Genomic DNA, 27,314 nt, shown 5'->3' on the forward strand with positions numbered 1-27,314 from the left:
CTTTGCAAAAAAAAAAAAAAAAAAGTCCTAAAATGCAAAAAAAATAATTCCTTGAAATGCAAAAGAAAAAAAACCCACCCCAAAAATCACAAAAGCCGAATTTCTGGGTCTATCACCCCCCCGCTGAGCAGCAGTTTGGGCCCAGGGCGCCCGTGGCACGCCCTGGCCTCCCCCCCACTTGTCGCGGGTGGAGGTCACTCCCGCGGGGCCCGGGCGGGGGTTTGGGGGGGTCTCTCCGGGGCAATGGGGGGGCTCAGCCCCCCGCTCTACGCGCCCCCCCCCCGCTCACGCCGGCTTTGCACGACGGCCCCTTTGTACGCGTGGGGTTTCTGCACGAGGACTCCCCCCCGGCCCCCCCCCACCCGCACACGCGATCCGCAGAGGGACAACCCCCGCCCACCCCCCAACGCCCCACCCGCGCGGCGGCACGCGCTCAGCCTGGCACGCGCCCGCCCGCCCCTTCGCACGCGGGCGCTGCCCCCGCCCCCTCCCCTCACACATCCACGCCCCCCCCCCCGCCGCCGGCAGCACCGCCCCCTGACGTCAGCGTTGGCGCGGGGCGGGCGGGGCGCGCGGGCCCGTGCCCGGCGGGGAGGCGCGAACGGGGAGCGGAGCGGGGTCGGGCGCCGGTCCCGGTCCCGGTCCCGGTCCCGGTCCCGCCGCCGGGCGCAGGTGAGCGACGCGCTGCCGGGGTGTGTGTGTGGGGGGGGGCACCGCCGGCGGGAGCGGCCGCGGCTCCGCCCGGGGTGTGTGTGGGGGGCTCCCGCTGCCGCCAGGGAAAAGTTTGTGGCGGCGGAGGCGGCGCCGGGCGGGCGGCCGGGGGGGAGTCGTGTCATCCCCCTCCGCCCGTCCGTTGGGAGGCGGCGTCCGAGCTCGGCCGGTCCGGGCGGGCAGCCTGGCTCCGCGCCTCCGGCTGCCCCGGGGTGTGGGGGTGTGTGTGTGAGGGGGTGTTTGGGGGTGGGGGTGTGCCCCCCGTCTGAGTGTGTGTGTGTGTTTGTGGCCCTCGTGGGAGTGTGTTTGTGTGCTCCGTGGGATAGTGTGTGTATGTGTGTGGGCGCCCCCCCCCGTGGGAGTGTGTCTGTTCCCCCGCCGTGGGAGTGTGTTTGTGCCCCCCGTGGGAGAGTGTGTGTGTGTGTGTATATGCCGCCCGTCGGAGAGTGGGAGTGTGTGCCCCCCCCGTGTGTGTGTGTGTGTCCCCGTGGGAGCGTGTTTGTATTCCCCATGGGGGTGTATGTGTGTGTGTACCCGCCGTGGGAGTGTGCTTGTGCCCCCCGGCGGGAGTGTGTGTGTGTGCTCCCACCGTGGGAGCCAGTTTGTGCCCCCCGTGGGAGGGTGTGTGTTTGTGGATGTGTGTTCCCCTCCGTGGGAGTGCGTGTGTGGATGTGTGTCCCCCTCCGTGGGAGTGCGTGTGTGGATGTGTGTCCCCCTCCGTGGGAGTGTGTGTGTGTGCCGTGCAGCGGGTGTGCGGTCCGTGTGACTGTGCCACGCCGTGCGGGCGCGGGGGGCACGGCTCCCTGGCCGTGCCGTGCTGTACGCACACCGTGGATGCACCCCCCCGTCTGCCAGCCTGGCGTGCTGCCCCCACGCCGAGTGGAAGCCAGGGAAGCCCCCTGGGAGCTGGGCCAGCAGCGTCCGCTCCCGCGACGCCACCGAGATGTCTGTGTCAGAAACTTCTGTGCCCGCTCCCAGCATTAGCGGGGGCTCATACGCCTCCCCATCCAGTAGCCACCCTGCAAGCACCTGGTGTCCGCAAGCCTGGCCCCAGCAGCCTGCCGGGGCCCTGCTGCCCGGAGGGGACAGGGACAATGGGGGCCAGGTCCCAGGGCTGGCACTCCTGCACCCGGCTGGGAGCCCCGTTCAGTTTGGGGCGCAGGGCAGGGTGACCATGTGTCCTCCGGGGACAATGCGCTAACATTTCCGGATATGTCTGGCCCGTAAACTCGTGGCGATGTCTTACAGCTGAGGCTGGAGAAGGCCAGAATGGCTTTTCTTTCTTTTCTTATCGGCCACGAGTGGGATGTTCCCAGGGAGCTTGGGGCTTTTTTTAAACAGCGTGGCACTGGCATTTATTTTCCATGAAGGGTTGGGACTCACCGATGTCATGGGGTTGCTGACCTTTTGTTCCTTGCTGGCTGCCTGGGGCGGGGGTTGTTCTGTGAGCAGGGGATGCTGTTCAAGGCTTGGTTTACAGCGGTTGGCTTGCAGGAAGGTTGGAGTTGTGCGGAAGGTGTGTTACAGGGGGGCATGAATAGGTGATGACACGTTGCAGCCTGGGGCTCGGGTACTGGGGTACCCATTTGGGGTTTTTTGGGGATCCCCAGCTATAAAGCTGTTGAGGAGCAAACACTTTGGCCACGAGGGTGGCTCAGCGTTAGTTATACTCCGAACAGCTTTGATACAATGGGATGGTGGTGGCTGTGATGTGGTTTTGTGCATCCCATAACCCCCGTGATGCAGTTTCATGTGTCCCGTAACCCCCGTCTTTGCCTTGGAAAGCTGCGTGGCATCGGAACCTGTTACGGACCCAGAGCTGTCAAGGGGGGTGGGATGCAGAGGCGTGCAAATGCTTGGCACAGCATCCGTGCTCTGGCAGGGGTGATGCCGAGGAATCGTGTGTAATGCCCAGCACTGCCCTTCCTGGCTAACGCTGCCTGAGATTTGCAATAATTAAGTTACAGCTGTTAACGAGCAGAGCGACAGCTTGGGCAGAAGTTGGAGGGGGATGCGTGTTGTGTTGACATCTGTGTCTGGATAGTGAAACGTCCCCCTCCGCTCTCAAAGGACTCGTCCTTTATTTCCTGCAGCAAAGGGATGCTCAGATTTGCTTAAAAACAACAAAAGAACCCCTGATACTGAGAATAATTTCCTCCTGGGTGTCTTGTAGCCCTGGATATTTGCATCTCATCCTGGCTCCTGCTCTCGTGCGGCAGTGTCGGTACCAGACCCTGCACAGGTGCCCTCGTGCAACATCTCTGGTAGCACCTTTTCTCTCCTCTTCTCCTTTTTTTTCCTCTCTTTTCTTCTTTTCTCTCACCCTTTCCGGCAGTTAGGTGCTTGCCCAGGTCGCTGTGCTCTTCCTACGGTGAGCTGTAACCCCCTGGCCACGAGCAGCAAGAGGTGGCCCACAATGCTCGCTAGGTGGCCCATGCCATGGACCTGCAGCCGCTACTGAGTGCGTGCCCTTCTGTGTGGGGATTTTTTGGTGGCAAGGATGCCAGCTTTCCATATATATATTTTTCCAAAATAACTCTGGTGGGGCTGTGGAAGAGAGTGTGCTTTTCAAAAATAGCAGTGTCGTTACTTTTAATCAAATAAAGCCTGAGCAGCGTGGGGCTGCGTGGAGTGATTGCAGCCATTGCTTGCCTCTGTGCTTGACATCCTAATTATGTTTTCATTTTAATGAGAGGAAAACTATTTGTGAAGCAAAATATTTATTTTAGCCTGGTGGGGTTGTTCAGAAAAGCTTGTATCTATGTTAAGGACGTGGTTTAGACGCTGCGTTTTTTTTTTTTTTTAAATGAGAAAAACATTTAAATACAGCAAGAAGCTTTTCATGGCAGAAGCCTGGCTGCGTGAAGGGAGCTAGCAGCTGTAGAGGTCAGGACGCTAAGGGGAATTTGCATCCTCTTTATTCTTATTTTCAAGAGGTCTGAATGTTGCATCGCCTCCTGGTTTGGTGGGTGGATTTCTGATGGCAGCTGAAACAGAAACAAATGCAAATAACCTTGCCTGGGAGTCTCTCAACCTTAGGGGTTGGCACCTGCCTTTTCTCTCCTTGCCAAAAATTCATTCTTAAAACACCTGTGCTTTGCAGACTGCCCCGGCGGCGCCCCGGTAGGTGGTAAGGAGGTGGGATGGGTTTCCAGCAGGTTGAGGGGGGGTTGCTGTCCCTGTGCAGGGTGTGCTTTGGGGTTTGCAGGGCTGGTTGACCACCAAGGGTGGCCCTTGATGGGTGTTGGGGCACCCAGCAGCATCATGGAGGGGTGTCCATGGCAGGCAGAGGGCTGGGTATCTCTTGCACCTTGGCTGTGGATGGCAACTCTCAGAGGAGTTTTGTAGCCAGATGGTGACTTCCCTAGTAACCAGTGATGACCCAGGTTTGAAAGAGGGGGATCAGCTCTCTAGTAAATGGATTTGTGCTTATTAACTGGAATATATACATTGTGATATATACAGTGAAATGTTCTACAGCGCTTCACCCTTGCAGGGCTTTTGGTCCAGTTTGCTCTTAAAAGTGGCTCAAACGAGAACTCCCAGAGATGGTGGGACAGGGGCAAATGTCAGGTTTCATAGGTGGCTTCGGTAGCATCGTGGATGTGTCGCTGTGGGTGCCAAATGGATAGCTTGCTTCTTGCATTGCTGTGATGCCCAAGGCCCGGTGGGTTCGTTGCAGTGGTATTTTATGTATACTGGCAAGGGACAGGCTGGGGTGGGAGGTGATGGATGCAGGAAGGTGTTTATTGAGAGCAACGTGCTGCCGGGGGTGCCCTGCTCTCTGGACGTGGCACAAGAGGCATCTCCTCTGTCAGCGCCAGCTGATGGACCCGTTCAGGCTCCTCCCTAAAATCTGCAGAATGAGCTTTTAGCTTGAAAAAGCACAAAATGAGTCCCTGCATCGTTTCACTTGGGACATGAGCTGTGGCATTACAGCACGCTCCTGGTCCCCCATGCGCGGGAGGCTTTTGCTGCCAGGGCCGCATCCGCTCGCTCCTTGTGAGTTTGGGATGAACAATCCCAGCATTAACCCCGCCAAGGGGCCGGTGCTGGGGCACAGGGCTGTCATTGTTAGAGGACGTCGAAAGCACCGTGCCAGCCTTGGCTGGGGCAGGGAGCACGTGGACCTCTCGAGGCTGGCATGACTGGGGGGAGGAAAACCTGCCACCCGCCGCGGACGTGACTTGGAAGCAAACCCTGGAGGGACAGCTGAAAGCCCGGGGCGAGCTGGGGAGCAGCGGGGGGTGTTGCTCCTCATTTCTCTCGCTAAAAGGGACCCGAAGGGATGGTATGGGGATGCGAGGACAGCCTTGCTTCTCAATTACGAAGCTGCAGGGTTTGTTAAATTCAGAAGTGCAAACTGAAGTCTGAGCTCACTTTGTGGCCATAAATAATGTTTGGGTTTTGGTTTGGTTTTTTTTTTTTTTTAATAAAAAAGGAGAAAGTGCTTGTGGGAGCTGTAACTTTGCCTGATGGGAGCGGGTCCTCCAGTGGGCACATGCATGCCCTGACGAGCACCTTCCCTTCCAGTGCAGAGCCTTGGCTTTCTAAACAAGGTGGAGAGGCTTGCCACCAGCAGGCCAGATGATATCACTTGACTTCAAAGTGATATCCCAGTTCCAGTAACACAAAAACCATCCACAGAGCCAGGCTGAGGGTTAATTTTTGAGGATACCTGCGGCATCTATCCCATCCCTTGGTCCTCATTGCAGCCTGGGATCCTTTATTTCTCCCAGTGGTCCTTGGAGTTAAATGATTTCAGTGCATTTCTGCTCCCTTGGGCTTATAAAGAAAAGTGCGGGAGTACGGAGAGGGGTGTATAGTGGTAGCTCACAGCAACGGGAAAATGAAGGAGCACGTGAAATCCCTTTGCTGCCGTGGGTGGTTTGCAGGTCCGGCAGGCAGCCACGCTGCCCTGTGCATGTTGACAGTGTTTCCAGGGGGTTTGATGGGTCAAATTGCTGACTGTCAGACTTCCAACTCTCTTTCATCCTGTCTTGGATTCACATTTTTTTTCCTCTTGTAGGCAGGTTGGCATTTTGGGTGGGTTGCATGTTTTTTGAAGAAGTCACTGGTGTCCCACAAGCAAAATCTGCAGTCTTTAATCCCGTTTTTTGGTGGAAACCTAGCACTGTCTACGGGCTGGCCAGTCTGCTGCTCCTCCGTTATGAACCCCTTGGCTGGTTCCCCCTCTTCCCCCCCTGCAAAATATTTCTATTTTTAACCTGCTGATTTAATTTGGAGTTGTGCAAGGGCTTATTTTCAGTGCCGAGAGGTAGTCATTCCCAGCTGGCGTATCAACAGGCTGCTGGCGAGCGTTAGTGCTCTCATTACCGATAGGAGGCAAACGAATTGCAAGTCCTAGGGCTAAATGTTCTTGCGTGCTCCTACGCGAATAGTTGCTTCGGCTCTGCCTGGACGAGATGTTGCTTCAGACCCATCAGCGGGGAAGGCAGGCAGTGCACGTCACGTCCCATCTCCTCCTCTTCATCGGCGACGGGGCTTGGCTGACACACGCCGACTGCATGTGCAAGATGATGGATGTGCGAGCAACTTTGTAGCCTCAAACCTGTATATATTAAAATGTAAAGGCAGAAGGTGGCTGAGTCACCTTTTTTTATTTTTTTTTAATTTTTTTGTAGTCTCTCCTGTGTTTCTTCATCATCTGGGTGCTTTTGTGCAAATTGGAAGGATGGTGATGCACGTCTGGTTTGCAGTCCTGTTAAATGACAGGGGGAAGGCTGCAATAATAATTAATAATAATGTGAATAATGTGAAAGATTTTCCTTTTCACAGTTCTCTGAAGTTGCTTCCTCTGCCCCCTGCTCCTGCCCCGTGGGAGGGTTGCCCTGGGGGAGCATCCCGTCATTTTCAGTAGGGGGAATCGCTGCCACCAAGCGAAACCAGATGTTTTTTAGCTGGTGCCAGGAAAACACCCTTTCCATGCTGCAAAGAAATCGCGGCTGCGGGATGTAGTCGTTGGGGCTGGGCTGCGAACAAGCCCCGTGCAAAGCTATCGCTTCCCTCTCTGGGGGTAAATCCATCAGCCCTGTGGATTTATCTCCTTCAGGAGATTCTCCGTTCGTGCCTGGCCAGCCCTGACCATGCTGCCTGTATGCCGTGCTTTGGGTTGTCTTTTCGGGGGAGGGCCTTTGCACGGCGTGTGGCCTGCTTTGAATGACGCTGGCTGTTTCCTTAGGAACAGAAAAGGCTTTTTTTTTTTTTGCGTTGGAGTTGAACAATGCTGCGTCCCCAGCTCAGTCGGTGGAGGAAAGCAAGGCAGGAGAAGTTTTGCGGTCGCCATAAGCTCACTGGTGAGGGCTTCAGGCGGTGACCTGCTGGCTGTTGGCTTTGCGGGGCTCGTTGCCACTTGTCATGGTCCTCCGCAACAGTGGCCCACAGCATAGAATCATAGAATGGTTCGGGTTGGAAGGGACCTTAAAGATCATCTAGTTCCAAGCCCCTGCCATGGGCAGGGACACCTTCCCACCAGAGCAGGTTGCTCAAAGCCCCTTCCAGCCTGGCCTTGAACACCTCCAGGGATGGGGCAGCCACAGCTTCTCTGGGCAACCTGTTCCAGTGCCTCACCACCCTCACAGTAAAGAATTGTAAACCGTTACCCCTCGTCCTATCTCTCCACTCCCTGGTCAAGAGTCCCTCCCCATCTCTCCAATAGGCCCCCTTTAGGTACTGGAAGGGGCTGTAAGGTCTTCCTGGAGCCTTCTTTTCTCCAGGCTGAACAACCCCAACTCTCTCAGCCTGAGCATGTTCTGATGGGAACTGCCAGCCCAGTGACATCGCACCAGCAAAGCGTTTGGGATGGGGAGCGTGAACCATGTTCCATTGAGTAAGAGGGGTTTGAACTTGGAGTAAATCCACGGCTGGGATAGACCTCTTGGCTGTCCCAGGTTGGCGTCTGCGCAGATGTGACTTTGGCAAGCACCAGCAGCATCGATCGGTTTGCTTAGTGCGGAGGGAGAAGGCACGTGAGTTGTCCATATAAAAATCCACCCGCACCAGGTAAAAGGTGGAGGAAGGGAGCAAAACGAGTAGAAATTTGAATAACCGACGTGGTGGTGGCACAGGGAATTGAGAGCAAAGTCTCCCGGGTCTTGCGTGCCTCTGGGAGTAAAAATTATCTGTTTGAGCTGGGTTCGTGTCTTTGTGGGAGACGCTAAAGCTTTAACTCTGGTGTTATTCCCTATTACCGTGCCGTCATCTTCCTTCGCATCCGTTCCCAGAGCAGCCCGGGGCCGGGGGGGGGACGGGGACGGGAGGGGACAACACAACACTGGGTCCCTCAGTGCAAGGGCTACCGCAGCTATAATTAAACAAAGAGAAACTTTTCTTTTTTCTTTTTCTTTTTTTTTTTTTTTTTTTTTTTGGTAACCTGTCCAGCTTCCAGAAAATGGCAGCTAGCTGAAGGGAGGGAAACAAAACAAGCTTTTGCCCGGCCAGAAAAAGCGTCCTCACCTCTGTGGCATTTCCTTGCTTTCTTCCCCACCCCCCCTGCCGCCTCCCCATCCCTCTCCAACCTCCCTCCCCAGCCCCTCGCATCCTGGCTGCTGCATTGAAAACCTGCCACCAGATTAGCTCTGCCGGGGTGGGGTTGTTCTCTGCCGGCATGAGAAGTGTTTCCCACCCGTCCATGCTTTTTTTTTGTTTTTTACCCCCTTTTCTTACAAAAGCCATCGTTAGCGGGTTTTTTTTCTGTGCAGATGGAACTATTAAAGTCGGTAAAAAAGCACAGAGAATAGTTCCTAAGGCACGTAGCCTGGGACGAACTGGTCCTTTGCAATTCATCGGGCTCAGAGTTACGGAAAAAAGAAGATGGGGGGGTGCCTCCCCCAAAAAGAGAGGGGGAGATGGCCGGGTGCGTCATGCACTTTGTCTTCCTGAGCGCTGTCTTCTCCTTGCCTATGGAGACCGTCGTCTGCAGATTTATTGGAGCAGCCTCCGGACAAGCGGTACCTCTGTAGGCACATTCACCGCATGTTTGCTTGGACAGAAGAAGACAAGTAGGTTTTTTGGAGGAAAAGGGATGAAAGTGCAGGGCCCGGTGCAATGGGGTGGGTTGGTTTTGGGTTGGTTTTTGGTTGTGTGTTGTGTTTTTTTTGTTTTTTTTTTTTTTTTTTAATCCCAGCTTCCCCAGACATGTCTCCTTTCCAGTGCTTTGCGGCAGCTGTCCTCCTTGTCGGGGAGCAAAGCAGCAGTGGCCACAAAGCAAGCCTTTCTCTTGGCCTTCATGAGCGTTTTGCTTGGTTATCTCTGGGCAAGGGCTGCGGACGGACAAAGTATTTACTGTCCCTGGGAGATGGTGATTACCTCGTCAGCAAAACGGATAGCTTGTGCTGCCGGCCCTGGCCTTGACCAGCTTATCGTCCTAAGAGTTATGGGCAGCTTTGCTGGCTTCCCGGAGTATTTTGTGTCTGTTTTGAGCTGTACCGGGGGGAAAAGATGCTCTGGGATTGGGATATCGGGGTGGTGGGTCCCCTCCCATGCATCCACCCACTAGAGCCTTGCCTGGATCTTCATTCGGAGTTGGTCCTGCTCAGCCTGGAGGTGAAAAATAGACAAAGTTTTGAGGTTTTTCTGGTTTTTTGGAGGGTTTTGGTTTGAGTTGTTTTTTTGGGGGAGGGTTTTTTTTTTTTTGTAAGGTGCTTTGAGTCAGCAAACGCTGCTGAGAAACACCTCAGTGCCATCAGTAAGTTCTTCCATATAATTTTTCCTGTCTCTCCTGCTGCTCCCGAGGTGTGGCCCGTGCTCCCTGGAGAGAGCTGGAGCCGCTCTGGAGCGGCGTACCTGAAAGTTAATCACTGCTGAAAAACACTTTAATTAACTTCATTAGCAAGACGGTCCATCTGGACTCCTGCAGTGCCTGGTGAGATCGTGTGAAACGAGGTCTCAACTCCACTCCTGGCGAGGGGGCGGATGTGCTGTGGTCTCCGGCACATCTCAGCTCTTGGACCTGCAGGGAATGGGAGATTCTTTTTTCAGTAGATGTGTAAAAAAAAAAAATTTTAAAAAAAATTAAAAAAATTTGCCTATTGACCCTGAGGACAGATCCTAAGTGCTTTTGAGGGATGTGCATCCCGTTCCTGGGTGCGGAGGGCTGGTATGGGATGCAATGCCACCCCCTCCCAGTGCTGGCTGATCTGGGGGATGTACAAGTGCATCCTCTCACCGGCGCCTGAAATTACCTGGTGGAGATAAATCCTGTTGCGAGGCTGTACCTGAAATCCCTTGAACACAACGGGTTTGAAGGCCACCGAGCTTCTCAGTCTCCGTTCTGTGGGTGGGTGAGCAGGGCTTGCTTTTTTTTTTTTTTTTTTTTTTTTTTTTTTTTTTTTTTTGCGCTCTTCTGCCAGATTTTTAAGCACCTTGCCCTGCAGCTGGACAGCCCTGTGGCTCCTTGCAGGTGCCACTGGCCGGAGCAGCTGGTGCCTTTCTAGCTTCTGCTCTGCCTATTAATAGGAGCTATTAAAATGTTCACCAAATCCAGGATGCAGGACATGACCAGGCATGGAAACAGCAAGCAAAAAAAAAAAAAAGCTTTAGCCCAGCAGGCTGTTTGAGCAGAGGAATGCAGGGCCCTGCAGCGGGGATTTGGGGAGGGCAAGTGTTTAACCCCCTCTCCGCAATCGCCCTGCAGTGGGGGTGACCCTTCCATCCCAGCTTTACCTCTGTGCCTTGGCCCCTGTTTTCAGCCCTCGCCTTACAAGTGTCCTGGGGGAAAGCCGCTTGCAATCTTGCTGCTGGTTTTCCTGCTGCCTGGCCATGATGGGATACCCCAGCGCAGGCGGGCGGAGATGCATCCTTTGAGTAACGGGGAGGGATGTGTGTCCTGAAGGATTTGGGTACCAGTGGATAATGTTGGGGGGAAACTGAGGCACAGAACAGCAGCATTGCCTGGGTTCATGCAGCAGTACAATCTGAGGGTCGAACCGTGGCCTCTGCAGTTGTGGCGCCCATGCCTCCAAAAATAGGCTCTAAAAGTGCATTTGTGGGGGGGCCTGGAACACGGAAATCACTGTGTCCAGATTGCCCTGCAGTCAGGCAGGATAAAAAGGAATAAAAATATTTGCAGTTTGGTCTAATTTTGAGGGGATTGTGACCGGCGCTGCATCAGGTGGTCCCCTGGCTTGGAGGGAGAAGGGGAAGCATTTTGCTTGGGGAAAGGGCAGGTGGTTGCTGGCTTAGGGCTGCTTTAAGGCAATTTAGCTTGTGAAAGCAGGGCAGGGGCTAATTCCCTGCAGGGAGGCTGGCAGGCGGAGGGGATGCTGCTGGTCACTGCCAGGATGTTTGTAAAGCATGTTCCTTTGGGACGAGCGTCCATCGCCCATCTCCCTGGAGTTGCAGGATCCTACTTGGATGAGGTCCCAGCTCATCCCTGGGTTCTAAGGAATTCAGGCATCAGCCTGATTTCTTTTTCCTTCTGTGGATGCGGTATGCGGGAATCATTTGGATGCAGAATTCTCAGCCTAACCGTTAACAATTCCTACAAAGTGATGCAGGCACTTTTTCCTCCCTTTTGCCTTTAAGTATAAAAATCATCATCCCTCTTCCCGCACAAAAAAATGTGAGTAATGTTAGAGAAATTTGGGATGAGGCCCAGCAAACAATCGGATATCCGGCTGAGTACATCTCTGACTTCTGAACCAAAAGCTCCCGAATGAGTAATGCAGCACAAGAAAGAGCAGATTTTGAAGGAATATATTTTATGTTGATGCTCTGCTTTGTCTCCCTTAAAACTTCAGCCTGCAAACTTGGAAATTGTTTGGTTTTTTTTTTTATCACCTTGGTATATCTGTTTTATGATGAAGTACTAACATGTTGTTAGTTTTCCTGTTGAAAATAAAGCTGACAGTAGTAAGCACTAATTTTAAAAATAATAATAATAATGCCAGCTCTCTTGTACGTGTGTGTGGTGTGTTTTGGTTGATAGTCTTTATATGGGCTCTGCAAGCCATAAATGTTGTTTACTGGAATTGTGCACGGGGAAAAAAAGCTGAATTCAGTGTAAAAGTGGAGAGTTGTGAGGCTGAAGCGCTAGCGGGTGTTGCTTTTAGTAATGCTTTTGTCAGAGTTAGGTTGATGGTTGGACTAGATGATCTGAAAAGTCCCTTCCAATGTAGGCAGTTCTGTAATTCTGTGATGAATGGTGGTGGCCATCTCTCTTTTGGTTTTCTTTTCTACTTCTGGACAGTGCCAAAAAAGTTTCCGTTTCTTTCCTGTTGATTAAGTACTCATGTCATTCTTCTAAATATAAATCTATCCTCATGCGTCAGCTGTGCCTGGGATTTCACTTCTTTTTATGTGTCACTTCAAGCAAGTTTTAATTCAAAAAAAGAAAGTCCATCTGCATTGGTTTGATTATTTCGGCTCCCTTTTCCCATCAAGAGCGTGTCTAATTCCGGCCTGACCCTGGCCCTTTGAGAGTAAAGCCATTGAAGACTGTATGTGGGCATCAGCTGGTTGTCCTGGAGAACATCCCTTGGCTCCTGGAAAGCTCTTGCTGCCTCCTCTGCTTGTCCTTGCAGAGCTGCACCACCACCGGCACCAAGATCTGCTCTGCTTCTGGGCGTGAGCAGCATTGAGATATGGAAGAACACGATCTCATAGGGTGGAAAATTGAGGGTGTTGCTGCAAAAAGGGAGGTTTTGTCTAGGCGAGATGGTAAAGATGGCCATGGATGGTGCCCTGGCATGTTGGTTGTGCCTGGAATTGTTGTCTTTAGCCAGGAGCCTGCTACTTGTAGGTCCCAACCTATGCTTTAGATGCAGAGCCAGAATTGAAATACATACATCACCATGGTTATCAAAGCAGTCTTGAAGCAGAGCTAGTGGTGGGATTGAAGTTGCTTTCTACAGAAATCAATAGACAGAGCAAGTTCTTTGCTGCACATGGCTGACAGGTTCACCTGACCCAAGGCATCTGTCTCTGAATATACGGGGCTTTTAAATCTGATTTTAGTCCTTACTTTCTAAAATTAGGCATTCTTCTAGAGACAGCAGACAAAGTTTGGGCTTTTCTGTATCCCCCTGGTTGGCTGTCAGCAACAGCTTTGTCTTTTTTTCCTCTAATGTAGGCGTTTTTGTCTTGGTCTAAGACAACCCCGTGCCAGGGTCGATAATACTTCACGCGTAATTCAAGCAGCATTAGTCCAAAATTCAGCGCTGTGGGTCTGTTATCACAGAAAAGTAGGATTGAGTGGTGCACCTGGCTCTTGGGCTCGAACAGAAGGGCTCAGAGGTTCCTCGGGGGCCTTGTGTCTTGGGCTTGAGAAGCGAGGGCGGGTACCTCTCCTTCCAGCCTTGCCTGGGGCTGACTTGGAGATGGCAGAGAGAGAAGAACTTGCCCTTTGGAAGTATTCACAGAATCACAGAATGGCAAGGGTTGGAAGGGACCTCTGGAGATCATCTAGTCCAACCCCCTGCCAGAGCAGGGTCACCCAGAGCAGGTTGCACAGGAACGCGTCCAGGGGGGTTTGGAATGTTTCCAGAGACAGAGACTCCACCACCTCTCTGGGTTCCAGTGCTCTGCCACCCTCAGAGTAAAGAAGTTCCTTCTCATGTTGAGATGGAACTTCCTATGTTCAAGTTTGTGCCTGTTACCTCTTGTCCTGTCACTGGGCACCACTGAAAAGAGCCTGACCCCATCCTCCTGACACCCACCCTTTAAGTTATTTATAAGCGTTGATAAGATCCCCCCTCAGTCTTCTTTTTTCCAGACTGAAAAGACCCAAATCCTTCAGCCTTTCTTCATCAGAGAGGTGTTCCAGTCCCCTAATCATCTTGGTGGCCCTTTGCTGTCCCCTCTCCAGCAGTTCCCTGTCCTTCTTGAATTGGGGAGCCCAGAACTGGACCCAGTACTCCAGATGTGGCCTCACCAGGGCAGAGCAGAGGGGGAGGATGACCTCTCTCGACCTGCTGGCCACGCTCTTCTTGATGCAGCCCAGGATGCCATTGGCCTTCTTGGCCACAAGGGCACATTGCTGGCTCATGGTCATCCTGTTGTCCACCAGGACTCCCAGGTCTCTTTCCACAGAGCTGCTCTCCAGCAGGTCATCCCCCAACCTGTCCTGGTGCAGGGGGTTATTCCTGCCCAGGTGCAGCACCCTACACCTGCCCTGGTTGAATTTCATAAGTTTTCTCTCCGCTCAGCTCTCCAGCCTGTCCCTCCGTGAGGGCTTGGAGTTGCCTGTTTTAGGGGATGCTCCTGCAACAGTGCATCACTGTGGTTCTATGCACACACGGGAGGGTGTTTTGTGCTTACAGAAGGTTGCAAAAACTGACTCTGCTCAACCACAAAAGCTCTGATTTAAGCAGGGGGAAAAAAAAATTACCATTACTTTAAGATAACTTTCAGGTGTCATTTTATTTTGCCTGTTGACTGACACTGCAAAAAGTGTGTCCAGAACTCAGCCCTGCTTTGCCTGGGATTTTGAGCAAAGGCAAGATTTTGCCAGATTTATGGAAATTACCATTTCTGTGCCCAAGCATCTTGCTAAAGAGAGACATCTTTCCCTAAAATGGCTCACCCCGGAAAAATTGTCCCGACAAAGAGAAGCAATGTGTCTTTGACATTGCCGACAGTGGAGATTGCAGTCTCATTTGGAACCGCATTAATTTTCAGAGCATCCAGACAGGGGCCTCATGCATTTTTAATTGACATAAAACCAAACAGTTCAAAGTGCCTAACTTTGTTTGCAGATAAACCCTTCCAATAAACGCTCGGGTCTCAAAATGATGAAATCTCGGTGTCTTATCAGCCATCTGACCCGTGATGATGGGATTGAGCAGCTTTTAACCTGGTGAGACCGAAACAACAAACTCTGAAGTGCAGACAGATGGGGTGGGTGGTGTTATTTTGGGTTGGTGGTTTTTTTTTTTTCCCTTCATGGCATTGTTGATGTTATGGAAAGTGCTTGGAGCCACTGCCTGGATTATATCTGGCATCCCTCACCTCCAGGTTGCGTTCCTCATAGATAATTTGCAGGTTGCATGAAGCCTCCGTGCAGTTTGATGGGCTTTAATTTCAGGGGTAACTAATTAAACAAGCAGGCGTGGTGTTTGCTCTTGTGTTGCATAAACACTGGCCTGTTTTGGTTTATCTCGAACACCCTCCTGGCTGGCAGAGGTGGGTGCCTGCACCTGGAAAGCTAATTCCCACCTGTGGACGAGCTGTAGTCTAAATTAAGGCAAGGACTTTGCTGCTGAAAACCGCTTTAAATTAGCCACGTGGTCTTTTGCGCCGATGTAATGAGGCTGGTGTTAAAAGCGTGCTCTGAATTGCATCAGGAACGCTTTCTGGGGTGGGTCTGCAACTGGCTGGATTTACAGGTGAGATCAAATCGAAAGACTGGGGCTTTTTGCAGCAAGTTCTAATCCACACTCTGGGCTGGAGCAGATGTCTGTCCTTGCATCCACCTCATGCTGCGTGCCTCCAGAACAGCTTTATCACCTGTGGGTTTGCACTCCCAGTAACATACTGCTCCCAGCAAGCTTGCCCTCTTTCCAACATGGGTTCATGGACTAGGGATTTGGTTCAAACGTAGGGCATCTCGTAGAGCAAGCAGCCCACAGTCTGGTTTAACCCCCGCATTGCTTTCCTGTGAGAAGACTATCAGCTCCAGCAAATGGTTAAGCTGCTTAAACCTAGGTATTGTGGGGAAAATGGTTGGGAATGTTTACCAAGGACAAGTGCTTAAAAAAACTCTGTTTCGAGGAAATGCTGTTGTAATGTGCTGATTGCATTTGTTTCTGCTTAACTCAGGCTCATGATGGTTTTGGCTCCCGTCAGCATTTTCGGTGTAGCTGAAGGTGTCGTGTGATCCACCAACGGATCAGTACCTGGACTAATCAGCAAGGTGTGTAAGAACATTAAATCAAGGTTAAGCTTTTGCACGAGCTCATTGCTTGAATGAGTTTTTTGGTTTGATAATCCAAAGAGGTTTTATTCATTAGTGAGAGAATCTGGCTGCTCGATGTCTGTGGGCATGCTCAGGCAGTGAGCTGGGAACAAAACCCCACTTTTTTTTCCTTAAAATGGATCTCCTGACTGAGGTCAAGAGCAAGTCCAACTGACCTGGGGGCTGCAGCTGTGTCCTGCCTACAAAGCTGCCTTTTGGGTGACCCATGGGTGGCTACTGTGTGCCCATCCTGCCCGCAGCATCTGCATCTTGAATACAGCACCCTCTTTTTAAATGATGAGCAGGTCAGGTAAGTCCAGAGGACCAAATTTTTTCAGCCTTTTTCATGTTCTTTGTGTGAGGAAAGGGTCAGCGTGGGGAAGATGTGTCTTGGTGGAGTATTTGGCTATGTGTTGGTCTATGGGCAAGTTGGAGCTAGCTCATCTCTGAAGCTTTTTGTTGTCCTCTGTGTTGCCGCATCAGGTGTGGTGCCAGGCTCCCCATCCAGGAGCTTGAGTGACTTCCCTCTGCCTGCTCTTCTCTGGTCATGCTGGTGGGACTGGTTTTCCAACGTTACAGCTGGGAACAAAGAGAGCACGTGGCTCTGTGCCTTGCACCAGCAATTCAGCTGAGAACAGCTACTTCTTTCCATCAGACAAAGACAAAATTAGTGAAGGGTGATGGAGACAGGGCTCTGAAGTGTTGATGCAGTTAAAGCTCTGTCATCATCTCCACCTGGGGGAAGCACAGCTTTTCAGGGACTCAGTTGCTTCAGCTTTTGACAGCTCTTGAAGTCCAAATTAGCATCTGAATTATCTAAGTAAGGAGATGTGCTGTTGGGGCCATGGCCCTGGGAGTAGCATGATAGTGAGTTGCTCCATAGATTTTCTCAATGAAAACCTTTTACTGTTCTTGAAGTTTTCATTGCCCTGGTTAATTTGGTGTCTTGAGATGGGGAGGGCGGGGGTTTGCAACCCTCCCTCTTATGTGCACCAGGTGTTAATGAGATGGTTCTTATAGAATCATAAAACCATAGAATGGTTCGGGTTGGAAGGGACCTTAAAGATCATCTAGTTCCAACCCCCCTGCCATGGGCAGGGACACTCCCACTAGACCAGTGGCTCAAAGCCTCATCCAGCCTGGTCTTGAACAACAAGCAGCACTTGCAGCACCCATGGAGGCAGGAAACCATTTCCCTTCCTTTATCATTTTCCACAGTTGCCCTTAGTCTGCTCTCTGTGGATGTTGCCCCGCAATCTCGTGGGCAACCATGAGGAGGCATCTCTTCCGCCACAGTATCACATTGGGAGCAGTGTGTGTACTTTCTCCTGGTGATGGTCCTAAGTGGGGTCACAGCACAATGTCCATAACGTTCCTCCGTCAACTGGGAACGAGCCACCAGCAAGCAGAGCAAGTGCTGGCAACAGCCAAAGAGCTTTTCCCAGCATCCTGTCTCTGGACCAGCTCATGCAGACAACTCTGTGAGTGTGCAGATGTGCCCATAGATTAACGCACCGATCAGTCTGCAGTGCTTAAAAAAAGAAAAGGAGAGATTTTCCTCCTCGTCCAAGGCAGAGGATGATGGCTGTGAGCCATGGGTAGGACGTCTGTTGTCAGGTAAGGCTGTTTCTTCTTCAAAAGTGTCTCCTTCTGGCCAGCGTGTGGATTGTGGCTCTGGAAATCTGTGTTTAATTCCTTTTCTGCCACCAATTGCTTGGGTGAGCTTGTGCTGTTGCTTGATCTGGATTCTCCTGGTTTTGAAAGGTGCTTGGACTTTGCTTTTGTCCCTAAGCATCCTCAGGAGCAGTCTCACTTAGACCGTTGCTGAGCCTTTGGGCTCCTGAAGGACTTGGAGGGGCTGCAAGGGCTTAGAGGAAGAAGGTGCTCTCCTGGGCTCCTGTTCTCTCCAAGGGTTTTAAACTTGAGTTTGCAGCTTTTACATTTAACCCCTAGAGCTTGGTGCTGTGTGCGATTCTGGGTTTTCGTGCTTTCACTGGTCCCCATGGGTTCTTGGCTGGAACAAACTCCTTGCCCTGGCAGAGGAGAGTCCATCCGCAGCTCCCTGTTAAAAAAAAATAATTCAGAAACACCTTAGGGACTGCCCCACCTGAATTAGGAAGTGTTTTTTCTCTTGGAAGAACATTGAGCGGACAATAGGGAGAGGATGGGTCAGGACTGAACTCTATCCATCTGATATGAGGGTTAGTGGACATCAGGCGGAGCTGGTGAGAGCCCGATCCTGCTGGAGGTGGGTTTCCCACCACCTGGGCAGCAGACCCATGGAGTTCTTTGCTGAAGGACATCGTGGAGGCAAAAAAGTATATGTGAGTTGAACAAGTCCTCCCCTGGACAAGAGGTCCAGCTGAGGCTGCAAAACAGGCAGAGTGTCAGTCGTGTTCCTTCACCATGAGATGGTTGGGCAGATGCTACTTTTTTTTTTTAGTTTTGTGGGTTTGCCGGGAGGTACCCTGCTCTTTGTGTCGGGGTTTCAGCAGCAATGGCTGCACGAAGGACTGTGCCACTGGAGACATCCTTCTGCCTTATTTTGCTGGGGATGCCAGAGGGGTTGCTCGTTGTGCAGCCCGTGGTAGCCTTGAAACCGTGGAAACAAGTACAACTTTATTTACTTCCCTACTTTATTATCAGGACTCGTGTGCATGTAATGGCTTTATTGCTGGGAAGTGTTGCTGTCAGGTAGTAGGACCTGGGCTGTCAGCCCAGGAGCACCTTTTTATGGCCCTGTAAACATCATGAGGATTCCTGCTGTGTACAGTGCTGCTAGCACCTTCCTACGCTTGCAGGCTTTTTAAACCTGTGCCACGCTGGCACTGTTTTCAGCAATTTTTGGCTTTGAAGTTGCTGTGGATGCTTGAGGGTGGTACCTGTATCTCTGGGATGCCAAGGCATGAAGTTTTTCCTTACCATGAGTGGTGCTCAAGCCGTACCCGACCCAGTCTCGCTGGCTTCTGCGGTGTTTTCTCCTGACTCGGTGGCTGATTGAATGGGACATGGGTGACCAAAATCAGCGGGTGGGTGCTGGGCTGGAGCCTGTGGTTGGCAGCAGCAGGAGGTCCTGCAGGGAAAGCTTTTCCCTGCTCCCCCATCCCCCAAAAACTAATCTATATTTGAGTCACTTGAAAGTCAGCGCTGGAGATGGATATCCAACGGGACTCGTGCTCCAAAGTCGTTGCTATAAAAGGAAACTTTCCCGTCCTTCCTGCTTCGCTTGCGAAGGGTGACAACCCCATCAGGGAGGTTGTAATGGACACCGGGTGCCAGCAGACACCCGCAACACTCACTCAGCCATAATTACATTTTCCCCCCCACCCCCTTCTCCCTCTGCCCCATCAAACCTGCCGTGTTTGGCTTGCCCTTGCTTGGCAGTGGGCTCAGCTGGCAGGAGCAGAGCCAAGTTTAAGCTTGCGGGCAGGAATTTTCCATACGGCATGGAGGGGATGGCGTAGCATGGGGCTCTGCCGCCTTCGGGATGCCTGAGCAGGGACGCTGGGATCGAGCATCCCCACTGCTTGCCACGCATTACGGGGATCAGGTCCATAGCAAACCCCTGAGAGACAGAGGCCCTGTGGAAATGGTGGTAGGTCCTGATATTTCCGCAAGTCCCATCTTGTTTGCTAGAAAAGGGACTAAAATGACACGTCTTCTGTTCTGGTGCATCGACAGCTCCAAGGCTCGTTCTGGGATGTACGTGGGTTCACGCCAACATGCTCTTTCTGGTACAAAGAGCTTGTGTTTTGTGTTGTCTTAAGGGGTGGTTTGGGTTTTTTTGTTGTTTTTTTGTTTGGTTTTTTTTTGGTTTTTTTTTTTTAAGATTAAACCACTGGCTTTGCGAACACAAGTGGTAAAGTAGGAGGAACAGATAAGAGAAAGGCGACAAGGTCAGGAATCACTAGGGTATGCAGCATCGCTGGCATCAAACATGCAAAATGCTTTGTGCAGGCTTCAGGAAGGTAAAAAAAGCCTACAGTAGCCAGGTCTTCCCCACTCGTCTTCACCAACAAGGCTCAAACTGCCTCATCAGCTCCCTGATAACTGCAGTCATCAGCTTGCTCGGGGCTGGGGTGTCCCCTGTGCATGTCCTCTGGGTTTCCAGGACGAGTCTTTTCTGCAGCTGCTTCCATGGTCTTGAGTTGCTCCAGGTTTTGTGACTGTGATAAATGCAATGCTTTCAGTAAATCCATGATGTAGGATGAATGTGCACTGTGGGTAGTGCTGTGACTCTGGGAAATTAATTTCTAGCTACAAAGAGTTAAATTCACTTGTACTTAAGGAAGGCTGGCTGTTTTTAAAAGAAACCTCCAAAAACACTTCTATGTTTGCAGGAAAGCTAGGGGAGCTTGACTTTGGAGAAAGAAAAAGCAAGTTAAAAGCCATTAGCAACAAGCACCTGGAGTTGGTCTTGATTTTGGCCTGGGAAGAGGATGATGAGTGATTTGATTAGGAGCTCTTTTTTTCTCTTCCCACCTTTCAGTTTGTCGCCAAGGGTAGGTGGAAGATTTTCCCTGACCTTACACCATGAGCTTAGGGCTTGACAGGCTTTTTATGTGTTACCTAGGAAGAACAGGCATGCAGTTATGGTAGTTACTGCAAGGTTGATGCGTCTTGTGTCATAGTGGCTCCTGTTCCTGATGCTTCCTGTGGACATGTGCGTGTCCCGGTGAGATGGACCCTGCAGCTCTCTGGCTTGGCTGAGCTCTGGGGCGGGCAGGGATGTGCGTTGATCCCCCCCACCTCCCTTTGCTGGCAGCAGGTACCGTGTACAGCCCTTCCTTTGACTCTTTGGAGGGACCTGGCTCTGTCTCTAGCCCTGATGGTGCCTGGTACTGCCGAGCCCTGCCAGCCCTCACAGGCCTTATCAGCCCAAATTCTTGGCAGTCAGGGTTTTTTCCGTCATTGAGGCTTTTGGAGGGGTCCTCTCCCACCTGTGCTGGGCTGCAGTCAGTGCTTGTTGGAGAAGACCCTCCCTTTGGCCAGCAGCAGATCCTGCTTCCCGCCCTTGGGATTTGCACTTTCATGTGTTCCTATGTTTTTATTGCATTTCTTTGCTCGCAGATGTGAGGCTTATGTTGTCAGCGAGTATTTTTCCCGGGATTGCTTTTCTCCACTAACCCCATTCACCATGGCCGGATGCTTGTGCTGCGTCTTTGATTTATAGCTCAGTGTCCAGGCAGAGGTGGGTCTGTACCATAATTCCATCAGGATCAGCTTGGAGTGATGAATGGAGCTGGGAGCACTGGGGAGGACAGGGCTCTGCTGCTGGCCCCGCCGTACCACCATGGAGCCTGCGCTGGGAGAGGGGGCCTGGGGGGGCTCCCCTTGGTCTGCTGGGCCAGGAGGGGAAAGCCTGTGGTTGAGTTTCCGGGCTAAGTCATTCCAGATAGTTTGCAGAAGTTATTTTTAACCTTTTCTGTGCCACCACATGCTGGGAAATGCTACTGTTAGAAATCATATGAATGCCGTGTGTTCAAACACTGCAGGAATACGACCTTTGGGGGTTTTTAATAGATTTCAATAGTTTTTTTTTTAATAGGTACTACACCGTCATCAGCCCTAGACCCTCCCCAAACTTGCAGCTGCTCCGTGCCTGGTGGCGAGGAGATCCAGGAGTAGGTACGGCACTTATTCAAGACCCTAGAGATCCTGCTTGCTGCTCCCCAGCTTGCTCACAACGGCGCTTCTGCACCTTGGGAAGCAGCAGCCTCTCCACCGAGAGGAGCACAGCTGGGTCTGTCTGTGCCTCCCATCTGTCCCTTCCCCCAAAACCTTACTCATAGCCCCAGCTCATGCAAAGTTAAATCCATGCTCTGCTCTTCCCCTGATGGATGACTGACAGGATGGGCGTCCCGTGATGTCCCCCCTGGGGAGGAGAAGCCTAGCAGATGGGGAGGAGATAGAGCTGCTGTGTCACCCCACGTGGTGCGGGCATCAGAGCAAGGGGTATCCAGAGGGAAGCCAGCAGCCATGGGAACATGCTCATCTTGCCTTCCCTAAAGCTTTGCCCAACCCTCAGCAAAGCCCGTTGAGGATTTTGGAGTGAATAGTGAGAGGGATGGTACCATGGTGTGTAACCACTGCAGAGCCCCGACCTGGGGAAGCTGCTGCCTGCAAAGCTGCCCGTTGGGTGACTTGGGGTGGGGGGAAGCAGGCAGCAGGTCCTCCTGGCTTCCACAGTTGGATTTTACCATGCAGCATTGCCTTTCGCTGGTGGGAGGGGGAAAATAAACTGGTGTGAAAAGTGTGTGGAGGTGCCTTCAAGCTGGTTGCATGACGAGATGCTGTCGCCTTCCTTGCTCGTGTGGGGTGAGCTCTGGTTGCTCACTGGTTTCCTTCCTCCCCCATTCATTTCAAATGCTGTTTATGGCTTTGGGTAAACAGATGGGGCTGGGGTTTTCCTAGTCTATATTTAATCCTGGTCTATATTTAAAGTGCTTTCAGAGGAGCTAGTGGACCATTGTTTCAGCCGTGGCTACAGAAGTGATTTCTAAACAAATCTTATGCCGTCCACCTTTGTTTTCCCCTCACCCTTCTCCCAACTGTCCCCTTTTATTCTCACATAGCCGAATTTGAAGATTTGTCCTTGCTGGTTATCTGTCCTGCCTCTGCCTTCAGAAATATCTCGGGTCTGTCCGCTGGGGCTGTCAGCTCCAAAACACGGCTCCCACCCCACGTCCAGCCGTGGGGGCCGTGCGTCCCCATCCTTTTGTGTGTGTGTCCGAGAGTGTTGCTACATCCAGAACGGACTGAGATGCAGCCAAGACGCTGCTTTTGGGAGAGGAAACACCTTTTCATAATTGCTCATTTTGATGTACGTTCTGTCTGCCTTTTGAGACTGCAGGCTGCATGCAGGGGGGGATTTTTCAAGTTGTGTTTCTCCATGCAACCACATCTGTCACAGACCTTTAGCATAAAGCTTTCCATATAGTTAAATAAATGCAGGACAGGGGAGCATCCATGCAAATGCCAGGCACTGTGAGGCGCGTGGATGTGTCAGAGTTGTTAGTACACAGCTGTAATGATTGATACAAAAAATTATTTGACACTGGACTACCAGGTAGCTCTTTAAAAATATATTCGTGGCTCGTGCTTTGCTTCATGGGAAAAATCACCTATGTGTCCCTGGTTTGTTTCTTGCTTTGCGTGATACTCACCAAGCAGGGGTGACCTTTTGGCTGTCAAAAGTGTTTTTGTTTTTTAACAGGGTTGTGTGCAAGCATCACTAAAATTTGTGAAAACTTTGCCACTTGAGCTATTTCTGCAACAACAGTGCTGCACACGTTGTGCTGGGTTTTGTGCCTGCGTAGCCATGGAGGGCTTGAACCCTCCAGCTAGGGAGGAAAAAAATCCCTACATGAGACTACCCAGTGTCTGCAGCGTCTCTTTAGGGGGAAGCAGTACGTGTTCAGGGTCTTGCATAGAATCATGGAATGGTTCAGGTTGGAAGGGACCTTAAAGATCACCTAGTTCCAACCCCCTGCCATGGGCAGGGACACCTCCCACTAGACCAGGCTGCTCAAAGCCCCATCCAGCCTGGCCTTGAACACCCCCAGGGATGGGGCAGCCACAGCTTCTCTGGGCAACCTGTTCCAGTGCCTCACCACCGTCACAGTAAAGAATTTCTGCCTGATATCTAATCTTAAATCTCTTCGCTTTCAGTTTAAAACTGTTACCCCTCGTCTTAACTCTACACTCCCTGGTCAAGAGTCCCTCCCCATCTCTCCAGTAGGCCCCCTTTAGGTACTGGAAGGGGCTATAAGGTCTCCCTGGAGCCTTCTTTTCTCCAGGCTGAACAACCCCAAATCTCCCAGTCTGTCCTCGCAGCAGAGGTGCTCCAGCCCTCTCATCATCTTTGTGGCCTCCTCTGGGCCTGTTCCAACAGCTCCATGTCCTTCTTGTGCTGAGGACTCCAAAGCTGGACACAGTACTCCAGGTGGAGTCTCACCAGAGTGGAGCAGAGGGGTAGAATCGCTGACCTTGACCTGCTGGCCACGCTTCTTTTAGTGCAGCCCAGGATGTGGTTGGCCTTCTGGGCTGCGAGTGCACATTGCTGGCTCATGTTCAGCTTCTCATCCACCAGCACCCCCGAGTCCTTCTCCTCAAGGCTGCTCTCAATCCATTCTCTGCCCAACCTGTATTTGTGCCTGGGATTGCCATGACCCAGGTGCAGGACCTTGCACTTGGCCTTATTGAACTTTATGAGGTTTGCATGGGCCTACCACTCAAGCCTGTCCAGGTCCCTCTGGATGGCATCCCTTCCCTCCAGCCTGTCAACCACTCCACACAGCTTGGTGTTGTTGGCAAACTTGCTGAGGATGCGCCCAATCCCACTGTCTGTGTCACTGACAAAAGATGTTAAACAGCGCTGGTCCCAGTACTGATCCCTGAGGAATGCCACTTGTCCCCGGTTTCCACTTGGACATTGAGCCATTGACCACAACCCTTTAAGTGCGGCCATCCAGCCAGTTCTTTATCCACTGAGTGGTCCATCCATCAAGTCCATGCCTTTCCAATTTAGAGACCAGAGTGGCACGCGTGACAGTGTGAAACGCTTTGCATAAGTCCAGATAGATGACGTCAGTTGCTCCCCTTTTCCATCAACGCTGTAACCCTGTCATAGAAGGCCACCAAATTTGTCAGGCATGACTTGCCCTTGGTGAAACCACGTTGGCTATCACTAGTCACCTCCTTATTTTCTATGTGCCATAGCAGAGTTTCCAGGAGGATCTGCTCCATGATATTGCAAGGCACAGAGGTGAGAACTGACTGACCTGTAGTTCCCTGGGTCATCCTTTTTTCCCTTTTCGAAAATGGGGGATATGTTTCCCCTTTTCCAGTCAGTGGGAACTTCACCAGACTGCCACAGCTTTTCAAATATAATGGAAAGTGGCTTAGCAACTTCATTCGCCAGCTCCCTCAGGACCTGTGGATGGATTTCATCAGGTCCCATGGACTTATGTACCTTCAGGTTCCTCAGATGGTCTCGAACCTGATCATCTCCTACAGTGGGCAGTTCTTCATTCTTATAGCCCCTGTTTTTGCCTTCTGCAGCTTGGGTGGTGTGGTTGGAACTCTTGCTGGTGAAGACTGAGGCGAAAAAGTCATTCAGTACTTCAGCCTTCTACATATCCTGGGTGACCAGGTCTCCCATTTCCTTCCAGAGAGGGCCCACGTTTTCCCTAGTCTTCCCATTACCTCTGACATACTTAGAAATTTTTCTTGTTGTCCTTGATATCCCTGGCCAGATTTAATTCTGTCTGGGCTTTACCTTGCCTAATCTGGTTCCTGGCTGCTTGGACAGTTTCTCTGTATTCCTCCCAGTCTACCTGTCCTTGCTTTCATCCTCTGTAGGCCGCCTTTTTGTTTTTGAGCTTGTCCAGGAGCTCCTTGTTCATCCATGCAGGCCTCCTGGCTTTTTTGCCTGACTTCTTTCTTGGGATGCACCACTCCTGAGCTTGGAGGAGGTGATCCTTGAATACCAACCAGCTTCCTTGGGCCACTCTCCCCTCCAGTGCTTTTTCCCATGTTACCCTGCCAAGCAGGTCCCTCAAGAGGCCAAAGTCTGCTCTCCTGAAGTGCAGGGTAGTGAGCTTGCTGCGGACCCTCCTCGCTTCCCTAAACATCTTGAACTCTACCATTTCATGATCCCTGCAGCCAAGGCTACCCTTGAGCTTGACATTCCCCACCAGCATCTCCTTGTTGGTAAGGACAAGGTCCAGCATGGCTCCTCTCCTCATTGGCTCCTCTACCATTTGTAGAAGAAAGTGTGCCAGCTGGAAAATGTGCCATCCCAAACGGTGCCTCGCATTAATGATAAACAACATCTTGCCGGCTGTGGTGGTGCTTTGCAAAGGGGTGATCTGGATAGATGGTGAACCGTGCTAGCTAACAAGAGCGTCTTTCCTCTCTTCCCACTGACTGCTTATTGCTTTTTCTTGATGCTGATGGCAGCTCCAAGTCCCCTGTCTCACCTGGCTGGGTCCTGATAAGTGCAGTCTTGACTTGAAGCCTGGTTTCTCTGTATTAATGCCTGCCGAGCCCTTTTCCCCCCGGAGTGCTCCCAGCAGGAACTCTGAAACAACGCTTTTCTCCAAGGGAAGAGTGTTTGCACGCAAGTTCTCCCTTCCATTTTCTGGCTGGAGCCCGGTGCATCCCTTCCAGCTAACTGCATTCCTGGCATACCGGCCCAGGGGATGGCTTGGGAAGCATTTCAAGCAGGCTGGAATATCTCCTGCTCAGGCTCTCCCCTGCAAATTTCCTCTTATTGCATTCCAGAAAAGGGCACTGAATCCTTCAGGGCTTTCTGCTCCTCCTTGCCGGCAGAGAGACACGCGGGTTTAATAACAGCCAGCTGCAGCCAAAGCAAGCGGTGCTTGTTTTCATGTTTCCATCAGTTCCATATTCCCACCTAAGGAATTTGGGTTCAGGGTTATTTTCTGCTTGATCTGATTTTCAAGCAGAGGGAAAAAAAAAAATATTGCATGGGAGGGGGAGAATGGAAAAAAGAGGAGAAGGGAAAAACAGTGGTAGGTGTGAATAAAAAGCCCTTTGCGCTGCTGAACTTAAGCAGGGGATTTGGATATAACTTTTAATTGCACAGAGCTGTATTTTTTATTTGCAGCCAGGCTGGAGTCTTTTTGTGGCAGGTTTAGAGGAGCAGAATGTAGGGATGTCTGTAGGGATGCTGGATGGCGGGATTTACTGGGATGATGCCGGGTAGATCAGGCCGCTTACCTGTTCCTAGTGCAAACCATGAGGAGGAAAGTGTGGCTCAGGTTCTGCCTTGCCTGCAGCTTGCAGAGATGCCAGGCTTGCCTCGTCATCCACATGCTCCTGGCCTTTCTGCCCACCCTCCAAGCTCCAGGGGACACGGGTGACACCACAGGAGGTCTGGCCAGCACTTGCATCAGCCACTGCACTGGTGGTCGAAGTGCCAGCGTGTTCCGTGGGCAATGGGAAATGGGTTAATTTTCTTCTGGCTCTGGCATGCTGATGCAGCTGCTCTTCCACAGGGTTTCTGGAAGTGTTTTTGCCAGTGTTTCTGGAAAAAAAAGGAGGAAAAACCCCTTTATTTTTATTTTTGCTTTTGAAAACCTGTCTTCCCCCCCGTCATCATCCCTGTACTGACACCATGCAGCAGCTTGAGTGAAGCCACACCATTTGTTCCAAAAGGAGACTTTTCTCTGCCCAGTCCCTGCCAGGCGAGGGGAGGGATGCTGAGAGCAAGTGGGAAAACCCATCCCCGTCCTGGGAGATGCTGGTGCTGCGGTGGAGGACAGGGATGACTCAGTTGAACATGCAAAAAGCCTGGTCCCGTGGGCCTTCCGCACTCACTAGCCACCACCCTGTGCTCCCACAGGATCCGAGTGCTTGCTGGTTTTACTAATATGTATTACGGCAACGCGCAAATGCCCTGAAAGCCCTTATGAAGTGGGGAGAAGGACAAATTTATGAGCCTGGGAGCCATGTGTCCCCAAATAACTCTTAAAGGCAAGAGGGATGCTTTGTACAGGGTGGTGGCCAGCAAGTAGCACTGTGCAAGATGAGGCTGTCCTTGCTGCCTGAAGCCCTTGGCGATTTGTAGGCAGTGCTGTGCTTTTTAGGAGCACCCAGGTTATCTTTGCTGATGCTCTAAGGAGAACATGAGGATGGTCTCCCGTATCGGCACTGCAAGGTC

The 27,314-nt window shown here is 51.7% G+C and overlaps 1 protein-coding gene across 6 annotated transcripts in view; it reads left to right on the forward strand.

Annotated features, from left to right (window-relative positions):
- Positions 1–553: 553 nt before the first annotated feature.
- Positions 554–27,314, forward strand: part of SH3BP4 (SH3 domain binding protein 4) — a 42,203-nt gene continuing 15,442 nt past the window's right edge. Inside the window, exons 1-3 of one of the 6 annotated variants that reach the window (XM_054209535.1) lie at positions 558–672; positions 15,490–15,583; positions 21,174–21,253. The gene's annotated coding sequence lies outside the window, so the exon portion shown is untranslated. Of the gene's footprint in view, positions 673–8,087; positions 8,733–15,489; positions 15,584–21,173; positions 21,254–27,314 lie in introns of those variants that run through there. The other 5 variants (XM_054209533.1, XM_054209536.1, XM_054209534.1 and 2 more) reach the window with 5 other exon arrangements.

The sequence above is a fragment of the Rissa tridactyla genome, chromosome 7, assembly GCF_028500815.1.
Source record: "Rissa tridactyla isolate bRisTri1 chromosome 7, bRisTri1.patW.cur.20221130, whole genome shotgun sequence".
NCBI classification, from domain to species: Eukaryota; Metazoa; Chordata; class Aves; order Charadriiformes; family Laridae; genus Rissa; species Rissa tridactyla.